Raw genomic sequence first — 22,629 nt, 5'->3', positions numbered from 1 at the left:
CAAGAAATAGATAGAGATTATACTCGATTCTTGTGGCCTTAAAATCAACATGATCCTCAAAGTCCTGTGAAAACTTATCGTTTCAAATCAGTATTATTTGGTGCAACATCCTCTCCATTCTTACTAGAAGCTACTCTAAATACACATTTGAAGAAATCTGAAAGTCCCTTCAAAGAAATCTTAAAGAAAAGTTTCTATGTGGACAATCTTCAAGGTACTGTGAATAAAGAGGAGGATTTGAAATCATTATACAGAGAAGCTAACAAGGAGATGAAAGAAGCAAATATGCCTCTAAGGATGTGGAATACTAATTCAGTGCAGTTAAGGGAACTTATCAATGAAGATTTCCCTGAAGCTGAAATTCCTGATTGCAACAATATGCTGGGACTTAATTAGAACACACAGGAAGATACTTTGAGTCTCAAAAAGATAAACAATAAATCATGCAGTACACTTACTAAACGTAGTTTACTGTCAGAGGTATCACAATGTTTTGATCCTCTAGGACTCGTCTCACCAATTACCATAAAGGGTAAAATGCTTATGCAAGATGCATGGAAGCTCAAAATTGGATGGGATGAGAACTTGCCTCTAGAAATGAGTCAAGCATGGGATGAAATATCCAAGGAGTTTAGGCAACTTCATTGTGGCATGCAAAGAGTACGTAACCTTTATTCGGCGCATGGACACACCCTCATTTACAGGCTATCTCCCCCAACCAGCGAACCAGGTTGCTAAGAGTTGATGATGGGGCCCCATCGTTCAACTAGTGACCAGGTTCTAGCCAATAAGAAGGTGGGATTGACAATCGCAGAGGTTATGTGGATACCGCTCTCCTGTCTGCCCTTGTCATTCCCATTCTAGAGCTGGTTGAAGCACGGTCTGCTATCTTGTGGCTTCTATTTCTGCCTTGCTTACCGTGGAGTGCACTATATTTATCACTGTACATAGTGTACATATTGCTGTTATAATTGGTGAAGGATAATATAAGTCTAAACTTTTTCTACTTCTCTAGGGGACATGTTACTAGGGATATTAGAGATTTTCCCGATGGGTTGAGGTTTTTGGGGGCAGTTGGAACTGATGTGACCTACTTTATTGCACCTGAAGCAGACGACAGGCTTGCCCTTTACTCCCTGATGACGTTGCAAGTGGTGTCGTTCTGGCTGGTGCCTCTCTGGATATTGTTGTCGAGATGCTCCATAAGTAGTTTGCCTCTCCGCAGGGGGACCATATGTTGAGAAGCGTGGCTCACCAGGTGACTTGGTTGGATGACGTAGACGCTCTCCCTCCGGCTGGCACTTCATTCTCCAATGTTGTCGATCTCTGCTCACGCCAGACTGTTGAAAAGAGAGACGGGACCGCTCGGACAAGGAGCGGTTCGTTTCGAAGGTATCAGCCAACCTGGCCGCCTCCAATGCAGTGGTTAAGTCACGATCCTGCAGAAAGACACGAACCTCTGGTCCCACAGACTCCAGCAGGTTATCAATCAGAATAAGCTGCACCAGCTCCTCAAAGTTAGAGACACCACTCGCTTTATACCAGCTGGTAAAAGCTTTGGTTTGCTGTCTCACAAAGTCCACCAGGGATTGACCAAGCTGCCGCCTGTTCAATTTGAAGGTCTTACGATATTTAGCTGGGATACATGTATATGCTCCCAACACTGTGGTCTTCACTACTTGATAATCAGAGAATTCAGCGTCAGTTAATACCGACGTAAATTCCTGTGCCTTACCCAATAATGCTGTATGAACCAACGCTGCCCAGTGCTGTTCCGGCCACCTCAAGGCTCGAGCCTGATTTTCGAAGCTTTCGAAAAATTGCTCTGGTTCGGCCTCATTGAAGCGGGGAACAAGCTGTACTGCTTTTTGTAAACTGAAATCGTTTACAGAATGCGAAAACTGCCTCCTTTCTCTTTCCCTATCAAATTCTTCCCTTGCGAATGCTCTCTGTTCCCTAGTTTGCTCCAGCGTGATTTTTGCCAGCTCAAGTGCCAACGACGCTGATTCACCTCGAGACAACCCAGCTGCACCATACTGACCATTTTGCTCCGTAGGTGTATCATCTTCCTCATGCGAGAACATAAGAGTTTTTTCCCTAGCTCCCGTAGAGGGAGGAGTTTGATGTGCCATCTCTTCTTCAATAAGTATGTCAGCAATAAGTGAACGCAGTTGCGCAGCTGTGAGAGTGCGTTTATAGGGAATGCCAATGGAACGAGCAATTTGCCAACAACGCTGTAGGGACAATTTAGGTAGGTTATGCAAAGTATATGCCGACACCAGGCATCTGACTCGTCTAGGTGGCATAAGTTATTCGCTATGCACAGTACGAATACCCCAAATTAAATTTCCCAGACAAACAGGTCAAGAGGGAAACAATTACACATTACATGTGTTCTGTGATGCGTCAACCAGAGGTTATGGCGCTGTAGCTTACATGAGTAATACTGAAGGAAGTACACTAATTACTTCAAAGGCCAGGGTAGCACCCTTGAAGGTCAGAACAGTACCACAATTGGAACTGACAGCACTCTATGTAGGTACAAAATTAGCTGTCTATCTCAACAAAGTACTTGATCATCTCACTATTGAAAAAACCGTGATCTGGAGTGATAATGAAGCAGTTCTCCAGTGGTTAAGAAATAATAAGAGTAAGTTGGTCTATGTACAGAACAGAGTAGCAGAAATAATAGAGATGCAGGGAGATTATCTCTTTCTCCACGTCTCTACCCAAGAGAATCCAGCTGACATGTTGTCACGTGGTGTCCCACTCAAGAAATTTGTGGATAATAAATTATGGCTCCACGGACAGAACTGCCTCTCTAATGAAAATAACTGGCCTCAGCAAAAAGCTCACATTATGCCAGAAGAAACAGTCTGCTTGAACACAGCAGAAATAAGTTGTGTAAATACTGCAGACACAACAGAAATAGTCATTGATGGATCTAAATACTCATCTTTGGGTAAACTCTTAAGAGTTACAGCTCTTGTCTTTAAATTCATTAAAGGAATAAAACCTGATTATGAATGTCTTGAACCCATTAAATACTGGGTGAAACTAATACAGAAAGACGTTTTCTCTACAGAATATAAATTTCTAGAAACACAAGATAAATCCCCAAAGAAACCTGTCATGATTAATTCTTTAGGACTTTATCTCGACTCAGAAAAGATTATAAGATGTCGAGGAAGAATTCATAATTCTTCACTACCTAAAGAAGCCATACATCCAATATTGATCCCCAAGAATCATTGGCTAACAAAACTGATTGTGCAAAACGCCCACAGTAACGTGTTACATGGTGGGGTAGCTGACACACTTTGTCATATACGACAATCCTACTGGATACCTCAAGGTCGACAAAGTGTGAAAAAACAAATAAAGGACTGTATTACTTGTCGTCACTACGATATGCGAGTATGTCAGTATCCAGGTCCACCTCCATATCCCTCTGAAAGAGTTTGTCATATCACTCCATTTGAGGTGACAGGTGTAGATTACACTGGACCAATAATTTTAACCAAAACAGTTGACAAAGTTCCTATCAAGGTGTACATCTGTTTGTTCACTTGTACTGCGACTAGAGCAGCACATCTAGAAGTAGCCACTGACATGTCTGCTGAAACCTTTATCAAATTATTCAGAAGGTTTGCAGCCAGAAGGGGATGTCCAAGACTGATGATTTCAGATAATGCAACGAACTTTGTTGCTGGTGCTGCTTATATAAGCAAGATCTTTGATCAACCAGAAGTACAACAGATGCTGAATCAACGCTAGTGTCGTTGGAGATACATTCCTCCTAAATCTCCATGGCACGGCGGATTTTATGAAAGAATGATCGGCATTGTAAAACGTTGTTTAAGGAAGACTCTTCATCGTCAGAGAATAGACTTAGAAGAATTCCGTACAGTTGTGACTGAAATAGAAAATAGAGTCAACAACAGACCTCTGACTTATGTTACCGATGATCTGGACAATTTAGAAGTGTTAAGTCCATCTCATTTACTCCTTTGCAGAAGGCTCGAACCTGTTCCTCCCATGAATGATAAAGAAATCATAGAGGATCCTACTTATTTCGAACCTGAGCAACTCAGACGTAAATTCAAACACCTTAATAAAGTGATTGAACGTTGGGAGAAAATTTGGCGAGAAGACTATCTCACCTCATTGAGAGAACACTTCTATGGAGCTGGTGTTCCTGAAAATCATAAGTCCTTAAGACCTGGTGACATAGTGATTATTGACAATGATGGTCCGAGGTCCCAATGGCCACTTGGAAAAATTGTGACCATATATCCTGATGCAAATGGAATCATAAGGACAGTTGATGTTTTGAGCAAAGGTGTAGTGAATAAGCGGACAATAAATAACTAGTACCATTAGAATTACACAGTGTTGAAAACAAAATTAGTGATTCTCCAGAAACCACACAGACTAAAGCTGTTCAGAAAAGACAAGCAGCAGTGGTGGCGAGTGAGAAAATCAAATTAATGATAAGTGATGAATGGTTCACCTGCAGCGAACCTCCGCCGCCCCCCAGTGTAGAGAAATTTTCTCCAGGAGGGGGTATCAGCCACCTTCAGCCCCTTCAGCCCCTTTCAGCCCTGAGGGGCCCAGCCCTCTGAGAAGGGGCAAGCGTCTTGTTTGCTGCTACAGTGAGTAATTGATAACAGATGCCGTACGAGTATGCGACGTGGTCAAGTGACCGCTGCTCCTTGCAGTCCTGTGTTGCAAAGTGTAGCTTAATAAAAGACAGTTCATCTCTTACTTTAGCAGGACAATTAAGGAAAATCCTGCTCCCACTTTATTACCATGGTAAAGATAGTGGACATTGTTGTCTATGCTTAAGACAGCAAGAATCAAACATTCTGCTTTGCTTCATTGAGGAAGTGGCAAGGAAGCAAAAGTATTATGTAAGCTTTTTTTTGTGCTAGGGGAGTAACGGCATGGGGTGCTGTGGCATCTTGAGATTACTTTTGACTCTACTGAGAGTGACACTGACGCCAGGATAACCAACAAAGAACGATCTGTGCGTTAGTGTGAACAAAGTATCTCATAAAACACAATAAACACTTAAGAGAAGTGTGATCAGCTTCTTTAGTGATAAGATTGTGCATAATAAACATATTAAACTGAATATAGTGTACCAGTGTGCGTATTCCTAGACTATGGAAGACGTGGACATCCAAGGACACTTCAGCTTCTATCAAGTCACCGATACCTGTCGAAGGTGCGAAGAACACCATAGCTCACGCTACAAGAGCAAGGTAGGTTGCGAATTTCTTGTAGTACGGGGGACTGTGCAGTTCTTGGGTCGCAAGGAGTTTGTAATCAACCTATAGTCGGCAGTAAGGGGCGGACTTTTGAGTCCACACAAGTAAGTTTGTCAGCCATCAGTGAATGAAATATGCTGACATAACACCCCCTAGGGGTAATTTATAATCTTAGAAATTATAAATCTTTACAGCCCATTGAGAGATGACTTCGACAGTTTCTCAAGACCTCGTCTGCAGGGGCGGCTGTGCAGGCGATGAGTTGTCTTTCTAAGTTATGTACAAACTCTTTAAACTTAACTGGTAATGCCATTTCTCAACATAACAGTAAGGCCACCCACTTCCCTCCTGTGTTGAAGGCTCTTCTGAAATGACAGATCTATCCAGGATTGGTCCAGGTGAGAGATGAGACGTCTTGCTCTGTTCTCTACTCTGTCAAGCAGTCGCAGATGAGAAGGGGGTCAGGCGAACCATGAAAGTGGAACATACTCAAGGTGTGAGCGTACTTGTGCCTCGTACAAAATCTTGCAACCTCTGCTGTCAAGCAGTTGAGAGATGCAGAAAAGTACTGTAAGCTTCCTGGCTGCCTTGTTTGCAAGATTTACAACGTGGTTTTTCATGGTCAGTTTGGAGTCAAATTTCACCCCAAGGATATAAACTTTTTCCTCAGGTGCCAACAACCTCTCATTCATCCTTACTACTGCACCGGCATTACCATCATGGTGCCTAGAGATGATCATCATTTGTGTTTTCTTAGGTATAAATGTTACTTGCCATCTATTTCCCCAAGTTGATATAGCTCTTAGCTGGTGATTGATGTAGCTTAGAGTAGCTGGCATTTCTTCTCTTGGATAAATGAATGTCAGTGTACAGTCGTTTGCATATGCATGTGATTCAGGGATGAGATGAAGGTCATTGAAGGTCCATAACAATGGTTCCAGAATGCTTCCTTGTGGAACACTTGCCCCAATAAGATGTCTTGCTGATTCTGTTCCATTGAGAACTACCCTTAGAGATCTACCATGAAGGTAATTACTGAGGAGACATAGCATAGAGCCTGCAATTCCCAGAGCTTGCAGTTTTGCTAAGAGGCCCTGGTGCCACACCCGGTCGAAAGCGCCAGCAATGTCCAGTGCTACCACACAGCTGACCTTGGATTCATTCAGTGACTGGTGCCACTTAGTGGAGAGGTCGCTCTTACGTGCTAGAACTTTAATTTGTGCCATCAGTCTGATACGATACATCCCTCTAACGATTGGAACCAATCTTGGGCAGAAAATATTATATACTGAGTCAAAAAAGGAGGATTAGTGTGCAGAACCTAGCAGAGTTTACTGCTAGAGGGGAATCATAGGCCTAGTGTGCCGTGTGCATAATAATAATAGAACTTTTCTTTGTCAGAGAAAAGAAAATCTCCCTGATAATATTGTGTATACATAGTGTATAGTGCATACTACAATGGCACCATAGTATACATAGTATTATAGTGTGTACTACAGTGGCACCCTAGTATATAGACAATAAATGCTAAAATGTCATTTAAAACAGGCGAATTTGTAACTGAAGTGATAAGCCTAAAGAGGCAGGTGCCAGAAGTCGCCAGAAACTTACCACACAGGTCAGCTGTTTTAATAATCTTCCTGGCCTGCTAGTGTACCTCACATATAATCTTCCTGGCCTGCTAGTGTACCTCACATATAATCTTCCTGGCCTGCTAGTGTACCTCACATATAATCTTCCTGACCTGCTAGTGTACCTCACTTATAATCTTCCTGGCCTGCTCGTGTACCTCACATATAATCTTCCTGGCCTGCTAGTGTACCTCGCATATAATCTTCCTGACCTGCTAGTGTACCTCACTTATAATCTTCCTGGCCTGCTCGTGTACCTCACATATAATCTTCCTGGCCTGCTAGTGTACCTCACATATAATCTTCCTGGCCTGCTAGTGTACCTCACATATAATCTTCCTGGCCTGCTAGTGTACCTCACATATAATCTTCCTGGCCTGCTAGTGTACCTCACATATAATCTTCCTGGCCTGCTAGTGTACCTCACATATAATCTTCCTGGCCTGCTCGTGTACCTCACATATAATCTTCCTGGCCTGCTAGTATACCTCACATATAATCTTCCTGGCCTACTAGTGTACCTCACATATAATCTTCCTGGCCTGCTAGTGTACCTCACATATAATCTTCCTGGCCTGCTAGTGTACCTCACATATAATCTTCCTGGCCTGCTAGCGTACCTCGCATATAATCTTCCTGGCCTGCTAGTGTACCTCACATGTAATCTTCCTGGCCTGCTCGTGTACCTCACATATAATCTTCCTGGCCTGCTAGTGTACCTCGCATATAATCTTCCTGGCCTGCTAGTGTAACTCACATATAATCTTCCTGGCCTGCTAGTGTACCTCGCATATAATCTTCCTGGCCTGCTAGTGTACCTCACATATAATCTTCCTGGCCTGCTAGTGTACCTCACATGTAATCTTCCTGGCCTGCTCGTGTACCTCACATATAATCTTCCTGTCCTGCTAGTGTACCTCACATATAATCTTCCTGGCCTGCTAGTATACCTCACATATAATCTTCCTGGCCTGCTAGTGTGCCTCACATATAATCTTCCTGGTCTGCTCGTGTACCTCACATATAATCTTCCTGGCCTGCTAGTGTACCTCGCATATAATCTTCCTGGCCTGCTAGTGTACCTCACATATAATCTTCCTGGCCTGCTAGTGTACCTCACATATAATCTTCCTGGCCTGCTAGTATACCTCACATATAATCTTCCTGGCCTGCTCGTGTACCTCACATATAATCTTCCTGGCCTGCTAGTGTGCCTCACATATAATCTTCCTGGCCTGCTCGTGTACCTCACATATAATCTTCCTGGCCTGCTAGTATACCTCACATATAATCTTCCTGGCCTGCTCGTGTACCTCACATATAATCTTCCTGGCCTGCTAGTGTGCCTTACATATAATCTTCCTGGCCTGCTCGTGTACCTCACATATAATCTTCCTGGCCTGCTAGTGTACCTCGCACATAATCTTCCTGGCCTGCTAGTGTACCTCACATATAATCTTCCTGGCCTGCTAGTGTACCTCACATATATTATTCCTGGCCTGCTAGTATACCTCACATATAATCTTCCTGGCCTGCTAGTGTACCTCACATATAATCTTCCTGGCCTGCTAGTGTACCCCGCATATAATCTTCCTGGCCTGCTAGTGTAACTCACATATAATCTTCCTGGCCTGCTAGTGTACCTCGCATATAATCTTCCTGGCCTGCTAGTGTACCTCACATATAATCTTCCTGGCCTGCTAGTGTACCTCGCATGTAATCTAGTGATACCAGTGAATAGGAGAATTCAGTGTTGTAGTAGCAACTAACCAGTAATATAATGGTACTTTCATTAGTTTTTTTTCTTTTCTTGAAATACCAGACGTATACAGTGAAATTCACATAACCTGTAGTTACCAGCGGTCGCAATATACACAACGAGAAGCAAATATTATTACAGAAAAAGCGTCTTTCCTCCAATAATTCCACCAGTCAACTATAGTGATAATATAGCATTTATTGTGGTGGAGACGGAAAAAACCTTGAAAAGCTAGATACAGTGATCTATAAACAAGGGTTGAGGCTCGACCGTTCGTCATTGTTGGAGCTGCCAGCAATCACCGGTTCTTCAACATGCAAGTTATACTTTTGTATCAATCAAATTACATATTTCTCCGTTAGATAATTTCCAGTAGATCCTTCATGTGTTAGCCCAAATCACCGACCAGTATGTTTTAAATAAGTGACCCTGATCAGATCCGACTGGTTCCGAACCCTTGACTGGTCCAAACCCTTGACTGGTCCGAACCCTTGACTGGTCTGAACCCTTGACCGGTTTCAAACGGATTCGTTGGACAATAAAGCAGACTGTAAACAGACGGGGTTTTAGGCGCCCTTATCAAACACAAACAACAAATATATAACGAACGTACTCCGGTAAGCTGTATTAATATACAAGTACAGTTAGAAATAGAAATACAAATAGCTAGAGCTTCACTTTAAGGAGGTTATTAGTAGAATATTCAAGAGGTTACTAGTAGAATTACAGTAAATCAACCATTCAAATCACATTATGAAGCTCTGTGTAGTCTGCAGTCAATCAAACAAACGGGTTTCCACATGGATAAATTGTCATTTTGTGGAAATTGGTGTCATGCCCCTTGTGCAGATATCCAAGAACTATCTACCTGGAGTTTACCTGGAGAGAGTTCCGGGGGTCAACGCCCCCGCGGCCCGGTCTGAGACCAGGCCTCCTGGTGGATCAGAGCCTGATCAACCAGGCTGTTGCTGCTGGCTGCACGCAAACCAACATACGAGCCACAGCCCGGCTGATCCGGAACTGACTTTAGGTGCTTGTCCAGTGCCAGCTTGAAGACTGCCAGGGGTCTGTTGGTAATCCCCCTTATGTGTGCTGGGAGGCAGTTGAACAGTCTCGGGCCCCTGACACTTATTGTATGGTCTCTTAACGTGCTAGTGACACCCCTGCTTTTCATTGGGGGGATGGTGCATCGTCTGCCAAGTCTTTTGCTTTCGTAGTGGGTGATTTTCGTGTGCAAGTTCGGTACTAGTCCCTCTAGGATTTTCCAGGTGTATATAATCATGTATCTCTCCCTCCTGCGTTCCAGGGAATACAGGTTTAGGAACCTCAAGCGCTCCCAATAATTGAGGTGTTTTATCTCCGTTATGCGCGCCGTGAAAGTTCTCTGTACATTTTCTAGGTCGGCAATTTCACCTGCCTTGAAAGGTGCTGTTAGTGTGCAGCAATATTCCAGCCTAGATAGAACAAGTGACCTGAAGAGTGTCATCATGGGCTTGGCCTCCCTAGTTTTGAAGGTTCTCATTATCCATCCTGTCATTTTTCTAGCAGATGCGATTGATACAGTGTTATGGTCCTTGAAGGTGAGATCCTCCGACATGATCACTCCCAGGTCTTTGACGATGGTGTTTCGCTCTATTTTGTGGCCAGAATTTGTTTTGTACTCTGATGAAGATTTAATTTCCTCATGTTTACCATATCTGAGTAATTGAAATTTCTCATCGTTGAACTTCATATTGTTTTCTGCAGCCCACTGAAAGATTTGGTTGATGTCTGCCTGGAGCTTTGCAGTGTCTGCAATGGAAGACACTGTCATGCAGATTCGGGTGTCATCTGCAAAGGAAGACACGGTGCTGTGGCTGACATCCTTGTCTATGTCGGATATAAGGATAAGGAACAAGATGGGAGCGAGTACTGTGCCTTGTGGAACAGAGCTTTTCACCGTAGCTGCCTCGGACTTTACTCTGTTGACGACTACTCTCTGTGTTCTGTTAGTGAGGAAATTATAGATCCATCGACCGACTTTTCCTGTTATTCCTTTAGCACGCATTTTGTGCGCTATTACGCCATGGTCACACTTGTCGAAGGCTTTTGCAAAGTCTGTATATATTACATCTGCATTCTTTTTGTCTTCTAGTGCATTTACGACCTTGTCGTAGTGGTCCAATAGTTGAGACAGACAGGAGCGACCTGTTCTAAACCCATGTTGCCCTGGGTTGTGTAACTGATGGGTTTCTAGATGCGTGGTGATCTTGCTTCTTAGGACCCTTTCAAAGATTTTTATGATATGGGATGTTAGTGCTATTGGTCTGTAGTTCTTTGCTGTTGCTTTACTGCCCCCTTTGTGGAGTGGGGCTATGTCTGTTGTTTTTAGTAACTGTGGGACGACCCCCGTGTCCATGCTCCCTCTCCATAGGATGGAAAAGGCTCGTGATAGGGGCTTCTTGCAGTATTAAATCAGGGAAGTGTTTTTGGGTATGCCCAAATGAGATAAATCTGTGGACTAAAAACACGTTGGTATTAAAAGAGGATAACATCAAAGCAGCCTTCAAGAAAACCTGGAAGCATTCTATAACAGATGGGAAAATAAAAAGTCTGGGCTGGATGGTATCGCCCTTGATGCTGGCCATGTAGTCAGAAACTGTAAGACTGGAGGTGCTGCCCCGGTAGTCAGTAAATGTGGGGCTGATAGTGCTGTCCTGGTAGACAGTAATGGTGAAGCTGGAGGTGCTGTCCTGAGAGACAGTAATGGTGAAGCTGGAGGTGCTGTCCTGGGAGACAGTAATGGTGAGGATGGAGGTGCTGTCCTGGGAGACAGTAATGGTGAAGCTGGAGATTTTGTCCAGGTAGTCAGGAAATATATGCAGGAGGGAATGCATATAAATGACCTCATGGGAGACAGGAGCTGTAGTCAAGGACAAGATAAAACCAATATTACAAACTAGTAATACCACAGGAAAGAGAAAACAAGAGGACTCCACTAGCAATAAGGGGGATATATTACCAAAAACAACTTGTGAGAGCTCCATTGCTGGTGCTAGTGAAAATAGGAATAAGACAGGTAAACATGCACCAACAGGTAATACAGTCACAGAAACCAAAGGCAAACAGAAACCAAGCCTGTGCACATACTATGCACTTGGTATCTGCAGACATGGGAAATCTATAAAAACAGACGGGACGTGCAACTATGACCACCCTAGAAAATGCCGTGCCCATAAGACAACAGGAAAATGCAAACTCTCTTCCTGTAAGCTTTTTCACCCTCAAATGTGTCCCTCTTCAGTACACGAAAGACTGTGCTATAACTTAAATTGCCAGGCACACCATCTAATTGGGGACAAAAAGATACAAAACATCCAGGCCATGGAAAAACCTGGGTAGCCACAGCCACTCAAGAGGGAGAGATTTTTTAGTACCAGGAAGAAAAAAAAACTGGCAGGAAATGGCGGAAATCGTTCACCAAATCCAGTCATTCCTGGAGTGGAACCACAGTCAATGGCCTCCACTCCAAACCAACAGTTACAGATACTAATGCCGGAAAAAAAGTCTGCCCCCCAGTACCAACAATACCACCAGTCCGATGACATTCTTCTTTGCAAATATACAGGATCTAAAGCCAGCAACAAACAACAAAATACCTTTCATTCGTGGACTGCTTGCCGAGGCAAATGCGATGTTCGCGGCTTTCACTGAGACCAACATAAAGGATCACTTGGACAACGAAATATGGATCCCAGGTTACAACCTATACAGATGCGACAGAGTGAACAGGCAAAAGGGGGGGGGGGGGTTGGCCTGTACATTGCAGAGTCACTTGTTTGCACAGAACTGCTTAATGCCTCAAATGACGTAGTGGAAGTTTTAGCAGTAAAGGTCGAGAACCAAAACCTAGTCATTGTTGTAGTCTACAAGCCTCCGGATGCAACATCCCAGCAATTCCAGGAACAGCTGTTAAAAATTGACCACTGTCTGGAAAATCTGCCAGCTTCTGCCCCCAGCATCTTGCTCCTGGGGGATTTCAACTTAAGGCACCTAAAATGGAGGAATATAGCAAATAATGTTGTTGCAGGAGGCAGCTCTGACGAGAACTCACACACACACGAGCTTTTAAATCTCTGCACAAAATTCAATTTAAACCAGCAAATAATAGAGCCTACTAGACTGGAGAATACACTAGACCTCATCTTCACTAACAATGCGTGGAGCCCCAGACCGACATAATGAGATTAGTCACGATGGAGCATTCACCAAATTCAACTTCAATAACAAAAACATAAAGTGTGACCAAGTAAACCAAGTCCTAACCGATATAAGATGGGAAGATATACTAAGCAACACAGACCCCAACTTATGCCTAGAACAGATTAACATGGTGGCACTCGATGTATGCACAAGACTTATTCCGCTAAGAAAAAGGAGGAGTAGATGTAAAATAGAAAGAGACAGGCGCTCCCTTTACAGGCGACGGAAAAGAATAACAGAGCGGCTAAAAAAGACAAATATATCTGAAATGCGTAGAGAGTCACTGGTCAGAGAAATAGCAAATATCGAACTTAAGCTAAAGGAATCTTATAGGAGTCGGGAATCGCGGGAAGAACTAAAAGCCATAAATGAAATCGAAAGAAACCCAAAGTATTTCTTTTCCTATGCCAAATCAAATCGAGAACAACGTCCAGTATTGGGCCCCTACTTAAACAAGATGGGTCCTACACAGATGACAGCAAGGAAATGAGTGAGCTACTCAAGTCCCAATATGACTCAGTTTTTAGCAAGCCGCTAACCAGACTAAGAGTCGAAGATCAAAATGAATTTTTTATGAGAGAGCCACAGAATTTGGTTAACACAAGCCTATCTGATGTTATCCTGACGCCAAATGACTTCGAACAGGCGACGAATGACATGCCCATGCACTCTGCCCCAGGGCCAGACTCATGGAACTCCGTGTTCATCAAGAACTGCAAGAGCTTTTACCGTCCTATTGAGAGGGAGCATGGACACGGGGGTCGTCCCACAGTTACTAAAAACAACAGACATAGCCCCACTCCATAAAGGGGGCAGTAAAGCAATAGCAAAGAACTACAGACCGATAGCACTAACATCCCATATCATAAAAATCTTTTAAAGGGTCCTAAGAAGCAAGATCACCACCCATCTAGAAACCCATCAATTACACAACCCAGGGCAACATGGGTTTAGAACAGGTCGCTCCTGTCTGTCTCAACTATTGGATCACTACGACAAGGTCCTAGATGCACTAGAAGACAAAAAGAATGCAGATGTAATATATACAGACTTTGCAAAAGCCTACGACAGGTGTGACCATGGCGTAATAGCGCACAAAATGCGTGCTAAAGGAATAACATGAAAAGTTGGTAGATGGATCTATAATTTCCTCACAAACAGAACACAAAGAGTAGTAGTCAACAGAGTAAAATCCGAGGCAGCTACGGTGAAAAGCTCTGTTCCACAAGGCACAGTACTCGCTCCCATTTTGTTTCTCATCCTCATATCTGACATAGACAAGGATGTCAGCCACAGCACTGTGTCTTCCTTTGCAGATGACACCCGAATCTGCATAACAGTGTCTTCCATTGCAGACACTGCAAGGCTCCAGGCGGCCATCAACCAAATCTTTCAGTGGGCTGCAGAAAACAATATGAAATTCAATGATGAGAAATTTCAATTGCTCAGATATGGTAAACACGAGGAAATTAAAGGTTCATCAGAGTACAAAACTAATTCTGGCCAAAAAATAGAGCGAAACACCAACGTCAAAGACCTGGGAGTGATCATGTTGGAGGATCTCACCCTCAAGGACCATAACATTGTATCAATCGCATCTGCTAGAAAAATGACAGGATGGGTAATGAGAACCTTCAAAACTAGGGATGCCAAGCCCCTGATGACACTCTTCAGGTCACTTGTTCTATCAAGGCTGGAATATTGCTGCACAGTAACAGCACCTTTCAAGGCAGGTGAAATTGCTGACCTAGAAAATTTACAGAGAACCTTCACGGCGCGCATAATGGAGATAAAACACCTCAATTACTGGGAGCGCTTGAAGTTCCTGCCTCTTCAAGGGGGGCTCCTTGGCGTGGTGAAGAGGCTCTTGGTCTGAGGAATTAGCCCTGTCGGTCTTCTTCCTCAGACCGAACCTAATTACCCCCCCTTCTCCCCTCCCCTATCCCATCCTCCCCATCCTCCCCTTTTTCCATTCCTCCTCCTCCTCCTCACCCCTCCCTTTTGCCCTTCCTCTTTTTGGCCTTCGTGATTTCTCCCACAGGCGCGCTAGTTCCTAGGTAGGGGAAAGGACACCGGGGTCCATCCCATTCCGTTGAGGTTCTTGGTGGTGGCGTAGTTTGCCGTGGAATCTGGATTGCCTGGGGATGTCCCGATCCCTCTCCGGTATCCCGGAGTAGCTTTGGGTGTCTTTTGGGCGACGGGTGTATCTCTGGAAGCCACCTTTCGGATTCCGGGGGTGGTGGCTGAAGGAGGTATGCTTTGTGGCGGATATCCGGCCGCCCTCTCTTTTGTCCACCGAGGTAGCTCGGCAGATGTGAGGTTGCTATCCCGGATTGCTGGTTTACTGGCATGAAGGGTAGGGTATGGCACGGGTTCCATGCTGCATCTGCGCTACTAGCGGTGTCGAGTCCTCTTGGGCGCGGAGGGAGATTTCCGGCCCTTTCATTCCTCCTGGGAACTATTCCTCCCCGCTCCCCCCTTTTTTTATTCTTTTTTTTATTTTTATTTTCTTTTCTTCTTTCTTTTTTTTTCTTAAAAACAAAAAGCAAAGGAGTAACCTAACCATGGCAGTCCTAGTCCATGAAACCACTACCCCCGGGCCCCTTCTTGATACCGCACCCCATTCTGACCCTGCCTTGTGTTTAGACCACTCTTCGGACACTCCTGATGCCCCTGTACCTCTTGCTGGTGCTGTTTCCTCACCCGCTTCAGGTACCGGGGCTTCGACTGACTCCTTCGATTTGTCTGAACTCCGCTCTCCTTTGACTATGCTTCCGGCTTCTCCCTCTACGGTACGGCAATTTTCGAATCGCCCACCCATTTCATGCCGGACCAACTCCGGTCCTACTCCTAAACGCCAACGTCAATCTCCTGATGATGCTCCGTCGTTACCTTCCCATTCTACTCGGAAACGACCGACACGTCAAGCACTCCCTCTCCACGCTCAGTTTCGGACCACACAATGGACTAAATTCTTTACTTTAAGACCAACTTCTTCTTCTGCCTACCTTTCTGACCATAGTATTGCCAAAGCGCTCCTGCGTCATGTTGGCAGAGATATTTCATTTCACGCTCTCAAGAGCGGTACGCGCATCGTCACTGTCCAGAATGCTACCCAAGCTCATGATCTTTCTCTCCTTTCGAATATCGATACTACTCCTATCACTATTGAAAAACATCTTTCTCTCAATTCTTGTAGTGGTACTGTCATTCTGCCCCATACCATAGTCCAACAGAATTTCCAGTCATGTGGCAATGACATTTTTGAACAGCTGGAACTCCAGGATCTCCCAATCCTCAAAGTAGACACTTATGTCCTTCCTGCCCGGGGGTGGAGACGTTACCCTTGCAATGTGGCTCGTTTAACTTTTGACAGCCGAGAACTCCCGTCCTCTGTATATGTCGCGGGACATTGGTTACAAGTTCGAAAGGTGATACCTACACCACAACAATGTAGAAATTTCTGGCGTTTTGGTCACCCAGCGAAATATTGCAGATCTATGGCCGAATGCCCAGTCTGTGGTGCCGACGACCATTCTAATACATCTTGCAGTCAACCTCCATCTTGCCTTAATTGTAATGAAGCTCACCCTTCGTACTCCCGCCGTTGCCAGGTCTACTTAAATGAACGTGAAATCCGTTGCCTCAAAGAGGCAGAAGGTCTCCCTTATGCTATGGCAGTTACTCATCTCCGCCTCCAAGGGAGACTACCCCGTGTTTCTTATTCTCGTGTTTCCAAACGTCCCCCCACTTCTGGGGTCCCATCTTCTGCAGCCTCCTCTGCTGTTACCCCTCCCATAGCCACTACGGCATCTAATCCTTTTGCTGTCCTTGGCTCTGACGTCCCGACTACAACTCAGTCTGTTCTCACATCTTCGCGTCCTTCCTCACAAGCCCCAGTATCGACAAGACCTCATACAACACCTAATACCAATCGCCCCTCTACTCAGAAGTCCAAAAAATCCACATTGCTCAAATCTTCTTTGCCCCTTCCTTCCCTTCTTCCACCTTCACACTTTACCTTTCCAGTCTCTGTACCTAGTTCTTCCCCTCTCTCTGGCTCTATTACAAGTGTGGAGATTCACCCTCCTCCTCGTACTATGCCTTCCACCCCCGTCCCCTCCCAAGTTTCTCCCTCTTCTGTCACCTCCCAGGTTTCTGCCTCTTCTGTCCCCCCCCACACTTCATCTCCAGTCCCTTACACTTTTCCCTCCCCCTCTACTTTGGTACAGTCCATTACTGTCCCAATCTTTACTCACCCTCCTCCTCCTATCTCCAATATGGTCTCCCATACATCTTTGAATTCAGAAACACTTGAAGCCATTTCAGAATATATTGCAGAGACTAAACCTTCAATGGACACTGATTCACTTCCTGTTCCTTCTCTTCCCTCTCCTCCATCTTCACAACCCCATTCTTCACAACGCTCCGTTCCTTCGCTACTTGAACATCTTCCAATGCCACCACACGTTGACTTTTCTAACCCCTCTAGTCCGTAGGTGCCTTTACCTACAGATTCCTGATATTTTCTTCATCGCCAATCATGGCCTATTTACAGTGGAATATCCGCGGCCTCAGGGGTAATCGGGGTGAGCTTCAGATGTTGCTTTCCAGGTTTTCCCCTGTTGGTGCTTGCTTACAAGAACCAAAATTACACTCGGCTGTTTTCCAACCTATCTCAGGCTATAATTTATTGTATTCTTCGGATCCTTTCTCAGATGGGACCTTTAATGAAAGTGCCCTTCTTCTACGCAATGATATTCCGTACTGTCAACTATTTGTCCATACCTCGCTGCATTACACTGCAGCCCGTATCCACTTGAATAAGTGGTTTACAATATGTTCTTTATATCTCTCTCCTTCTCGAGCATTTTCTATCCCAGACTTTGCCTTTCTTGTTTCATCCTTACCACCACCACTTCTGTTACTTGGTGATTTTATTGCCCACCATTTCCTCTGGGGGGGGTCTCATTGTGACTCACGTGGCATTCAGTTGGAGGCTTTTCTTGCCTCTCACCCCCTCCATGTTTTAAATACGGGTACTCCCACCCATTTTGATCCTCGTACTCATACTCTCTCTTGCATCGATCTATCAGTCTGCTCTTCCTCCACTGCACTAGACTTCACCTGGTCTGTTCTACCAGACTTACATGACAGCGATCATTTTCCGATCATTCTTACTTCTCCTTCCTATTCACCACCTTTCCGTAGCCCTCGCTGGCAATTTGATAGGGCAAATTGGGATCTTTACTCACACCTCACTGCTTTTAGTGAGGTTCCTTCTTCATCCTCCATTGATGAGCTCCTACACATCTTCTCGACATCAGTTTATACCGCAGCTTCTCATTCTATACCCCAAACCTCAGGCAGGCATTCTCAGAAGTGCGTGCCTTGGTGGTCTCCTGCTTGTGCTCGTGCAGTACGTTTGAAACGTGCTGCATGGGGCAGGTACCGGTACAATAGAACCGCTGAGAGACTTGTTGATTTTAAGCAGAAGCGTGCGATCGCTCGCCGTGTCATCCGTGAAGCTAAACGCACTTGTTGACGAGACTATGTTTCCACCATCACCTCTGCTTCTTCTATGAGTGCAGTCTGGAAAAAAGTGAGGAAATTGAGTGGTAAATACTCTCCTGACCCGGCTCCTGTTCTACGGGTCACTGGTGTTGATATAGCAAACCCTCTCGACGTTGCCATTGAACTTGGCACACATCTGGTCCGTATTTCCCGAGGGCTCCATCTTTGCCCCTCGTTTCTTTCCTCAAAGTCTGCCAGAGAGTTAGTACCCTTGGACTTTTCTTCTCTCGGAGAAGAACAGTATAATGTGCCTTTTACACTTCAAGAACTGGAGGCAACGCTCTCAGCTTGCCGATCATCGGCAGCTGGGCCTGATGACATTCATATTCGTATGTTACAACATTTACATCGGTCAGCCCTTGTAGTCCTCTGAAACCTCTTCAATCTTATTTGGGCACAAGGAGTTCTTCCCCAGCTGTGGAAATCTGTCATTGTTCTCCCTTTCCGCAAACCGGGTACTACAGGACATGATGCCTCCCACTATCGTCCCATCGCTCTTACAAGTGCAGTTTGCAAAGTGATGGAACGCCTCGTAAATCGACGTTTAATGTGGTATTTAGAGACTCACAACAGTCTCTCCGCTAGTCAATATGGCTTTCGTAAGGGTCGTTCTACCATAGACCCCTTACTACGCTTGGATACGTATGTTCGTAATGCCTTTGCGAATAATCACTCAGTTATTGCCATATTTTTTGACCTTGAGAAGGCATATGACACAACTTGGAGGTATAATATTTTGGCCCAGGCCCATTCCTTAGGCCTCCGAGGCAATCTACCATCCTTCCTTAAGAACTTTTTAACTGACAGACATTTCCGTGTTCGAATCAATAATGTTCTTTCCCCGGACTTCGTCCAAGCTGAAGGTGTCCCTCAGGGATGTGTTCTAAGCACAACACTTTTTCTCCTTGCTATAAATGATTTGGCCTCTGTTCTTCCACCCAATATTTGGTCATCACTCTATGTTGATGACTTCGCTATTGCTTGTGCAGGCGCTGACTGTCACCTTATTGCAGTTTCTCTCCAGCATGCGGTCGACCGTGTTTCCACTTGGGCCACCACACATGGGTTTAAATTTTCAAGTACCAAAACTCACCAAATTACTTTCACTAGACGCTCTGTTATCTCCGATCATCCTTTGTATCTCTATGGCTCCCGTATCCCCGAACGTGATACAGTCAGGTTTCTAGGCCTTCTCTTTGACCGTCGGTTAACCTGGAAACCTCACATTACCTCTCTGAAGGCAACTTGTCACAGCCGGCTAAACCTTCTTAAAACCCTTGCTCATCTTTCCTGGGGAGCTGATCGTCGAACTCTGCTTCGCCTACATTCAGCCCTCGTTTTATCGAAACTCGATTATGGTGACCAGATTTATTCCGCGGCCTCTCCTGCTACTCTCTCTAGCCTTAACTCTATCCATCACCAAGGCTTACGTTTGTGCCTTGGTGCTTTTCGCTCTTCCCCTGTTGAGAGCCTCTATACAGAAGCAAATGTTCCATCCTTGTCTGATCGCCGTGATGCCCATTGCCTTCGTTACTATGTACGCTCTCACGATCTACACAATCCTTCCATTTATAGAATGGTCACCGATATTAGTAGACATTCTTTATTCGTTCGCCGCCCCTGTTTGCTCCGTCCCTTTTCTCTTCGCCTACATTCACTCTTGTCTTCCCTTCAGTTACCACCTTTATATGTTCATGTAGCATCTCACTTTTCCCTACCCCCCTGGGAAGTTCCAGCTGTTCGGGTCTGTTCTTTCTCACTCCCTTGCTCGAAAGCTCAACTGCCTACGGTGGCTTCCCGCTCTCTTTTTCTTGATCACTTCCACTCCCATTCTCATGCCACCGCTGTGTACACAGATGGCTCTAAGTCTTCAGACGGCGTCGGATTCGCAGCAGTGTTTCCGGACAGCGTCGTACGAGGGCATTTACTATCTTCAGCTAGCATTTTTACTGCTGAACTGTATGCCATTCTTGCAGCACTTATTCGTATCGCATCTATGCCTGTGTCATCATTTGTAGTAGTCTCAGACTCCCTTAGTGCTCTACAGGCTATACGAAAATTTGATACATCTCATCCCCTAGTTCTCCGTATCCAACTTTGGCTACGCCGTATCTCTACCAAACATAAAGATATTGTTTTTTGTTGGGTCCCTGGTCATGTCGACGTACAGGGCAATGAACAGGCAGACACTGCTGCGCGGTCAGCAGTATATGACCTACCAATTTCCTATCGAGGTGTTCCATTTCTGGACTATTTTGCTGCAATAGCTACCCACCTTCGCACCCGTTGGCAACAACGTTGGTCAACTCTGCTCGGTAACAAACTTCATTCTATTAAACCGAGCATAGGTTACTGGCCGTCTTCTTGTCATCAGTGCCGAGGTTGGGAGACCACTCTCTCCCGCCTTCGCATTGGCCACACTCGTCTTACTCATGGGTATCTCATGGAGAGGCACCCTGTTCCTCTCTGTGAGCAGTGTCAAGTTCCAGTATCGATTAGCCACATTCTGTTAGACTGCCCTCTCTATCAACGAGCACGCAGAATTTACCTCCAACGTCGTCTTCGTTCTACTACTCTCTCTTTACCTTCCCTTCTTGCTGATGGACCCTCCTTTAATCCTGACTCTCTCATTGACTTCTTGACAACGACTGATTTACTCCACAAACTCTGATGATACTTTTCGCACTCCCCTCAGCCCTTTCTAGTTCAGTCTCTTGCTGCCCTTTACCCTTTCACCATCCACTACCCCGCTGTTATCCGTAACCTATTACTCATCCATCTCCCTTTTGCCACCTGATGCCCTCGCTTCCTTCCTGCCCTGCAGCGCTGTATAGTCCTTGTGGCTTAGCGCTTCTTTTTTATTATAATAATAATAATTGAAGTTCCTGAACCTGTATTCCCTGGAACGCAGCCGGGAGAGATACATGATTATATACACCTGGAAAATCCTATTGGAACTAGTACCGAACTTGCACACGAAAATCACTCACAACGAAAGCAAAAGACTTGGTAGACGATGCAACATCCCCCCAATGAAAAGTAGGGGTGTCACTAGCACGTTAAGAGACCATACAATAAGTGTCAGGGGCCCGAGACTGTTCAACTGCCTCCCAGCATACATAAGGGGGATTACCAATAGGCCCCTGGCAGTCTTCAAGCTGGCACAGGACAAGCACCTAAAGTCGGTATCTGACCAGCCGGGCTGTGGCTCGTACGTTGGTTTGCGGGCAGCCAGCAGTAACAGCCTGGTTGATCAGGCTCTGATCTACCAGAAGGCCTGGTCACAGACCGGGCCTCGGGGCGTTGACCCCCGGAACTCTCTCCAGGTAAACTCCAGGTACACTAAGGGAAAACACCATAAGTGTCCGGGGCCCAAGACTGTTCAACAGCCTCCCATCAAGCATTAGGGGAATTGCCAATAAACCCCTGGCTGCCTTCATCAGAGAGCTGGACAGATACCTAAAGTCAGTGCCGGATCAGCCGGGCTGTGGCTCGTACGTTGGACTGCGTGCGGCCAGCAGTAACAGCCTAGTTGATCAGGCCCTGATCCATCGGGAGGCCTGGTCATGGACCGGGCCGCGGGGGAGTTGATCCCCGGAATAACCTCCAGGTAAGCAGCAGAGTAACCTTTCCTGAAGCCATACTTACGGTCACAAAGTAGTGAGTGGTAGTCAAAAAACTCTGTCATTTGTCTTGAGATTATTCTCTCTCTCTTTCTTTCTCTCTCTCTCTCTCTCTCTCTCTCTCTCTCTCTCTCTCTCTCTCTCTCTCTCTCTCTCTCTCTCTCTCTCTCTCTCTCTCTCTCTCTCTCTCTCTCTCTTTCGCTCTCTCTCTCTCTCTCTCTCTTTCTCTCTCTTTCATCCTCACCTTCCATCCATCGTTCCTCTCTCTCACCGCTCTCTCTCTCTTTTTTTTTTTTTTTTTTTTTTTTTTTTTTACACATGGTTTGACAAGGTTAAGGATCCCTAGCTTTATTGACAAGCTATTTACAGGTTAAGGATTCCTAACTTTATTGACAAGCTAAGAGCTGTTACTACATCAGCTCATTTGAAAGCATTTTTATTGTTATGAGACATACAAGTAGGGAACAGGATGAAGTTGGAGCCATCTGTGGGCCAGCATTTTCATTTGATCAACTGACGTTATCTCG

This window comes from Cherax quadricarinatus, chromosome 47, assembly GCF_038502225.1.
Source record: "Cherax quadricarinatus isolate ZL_2023a chromosome 47, ASM3850222v1, whole genome shotgun sequence".
Classification (NCBI taxonomy): domain Eukaryota; kingdom Metazoa; phylum Arthropoda; class Malacostraca; order Decapoda; family Parastacidae; genus Cherax; species Cherax quadricarinatus.
Note: the sequence above shows the minus strand (reverse complement) of the source record.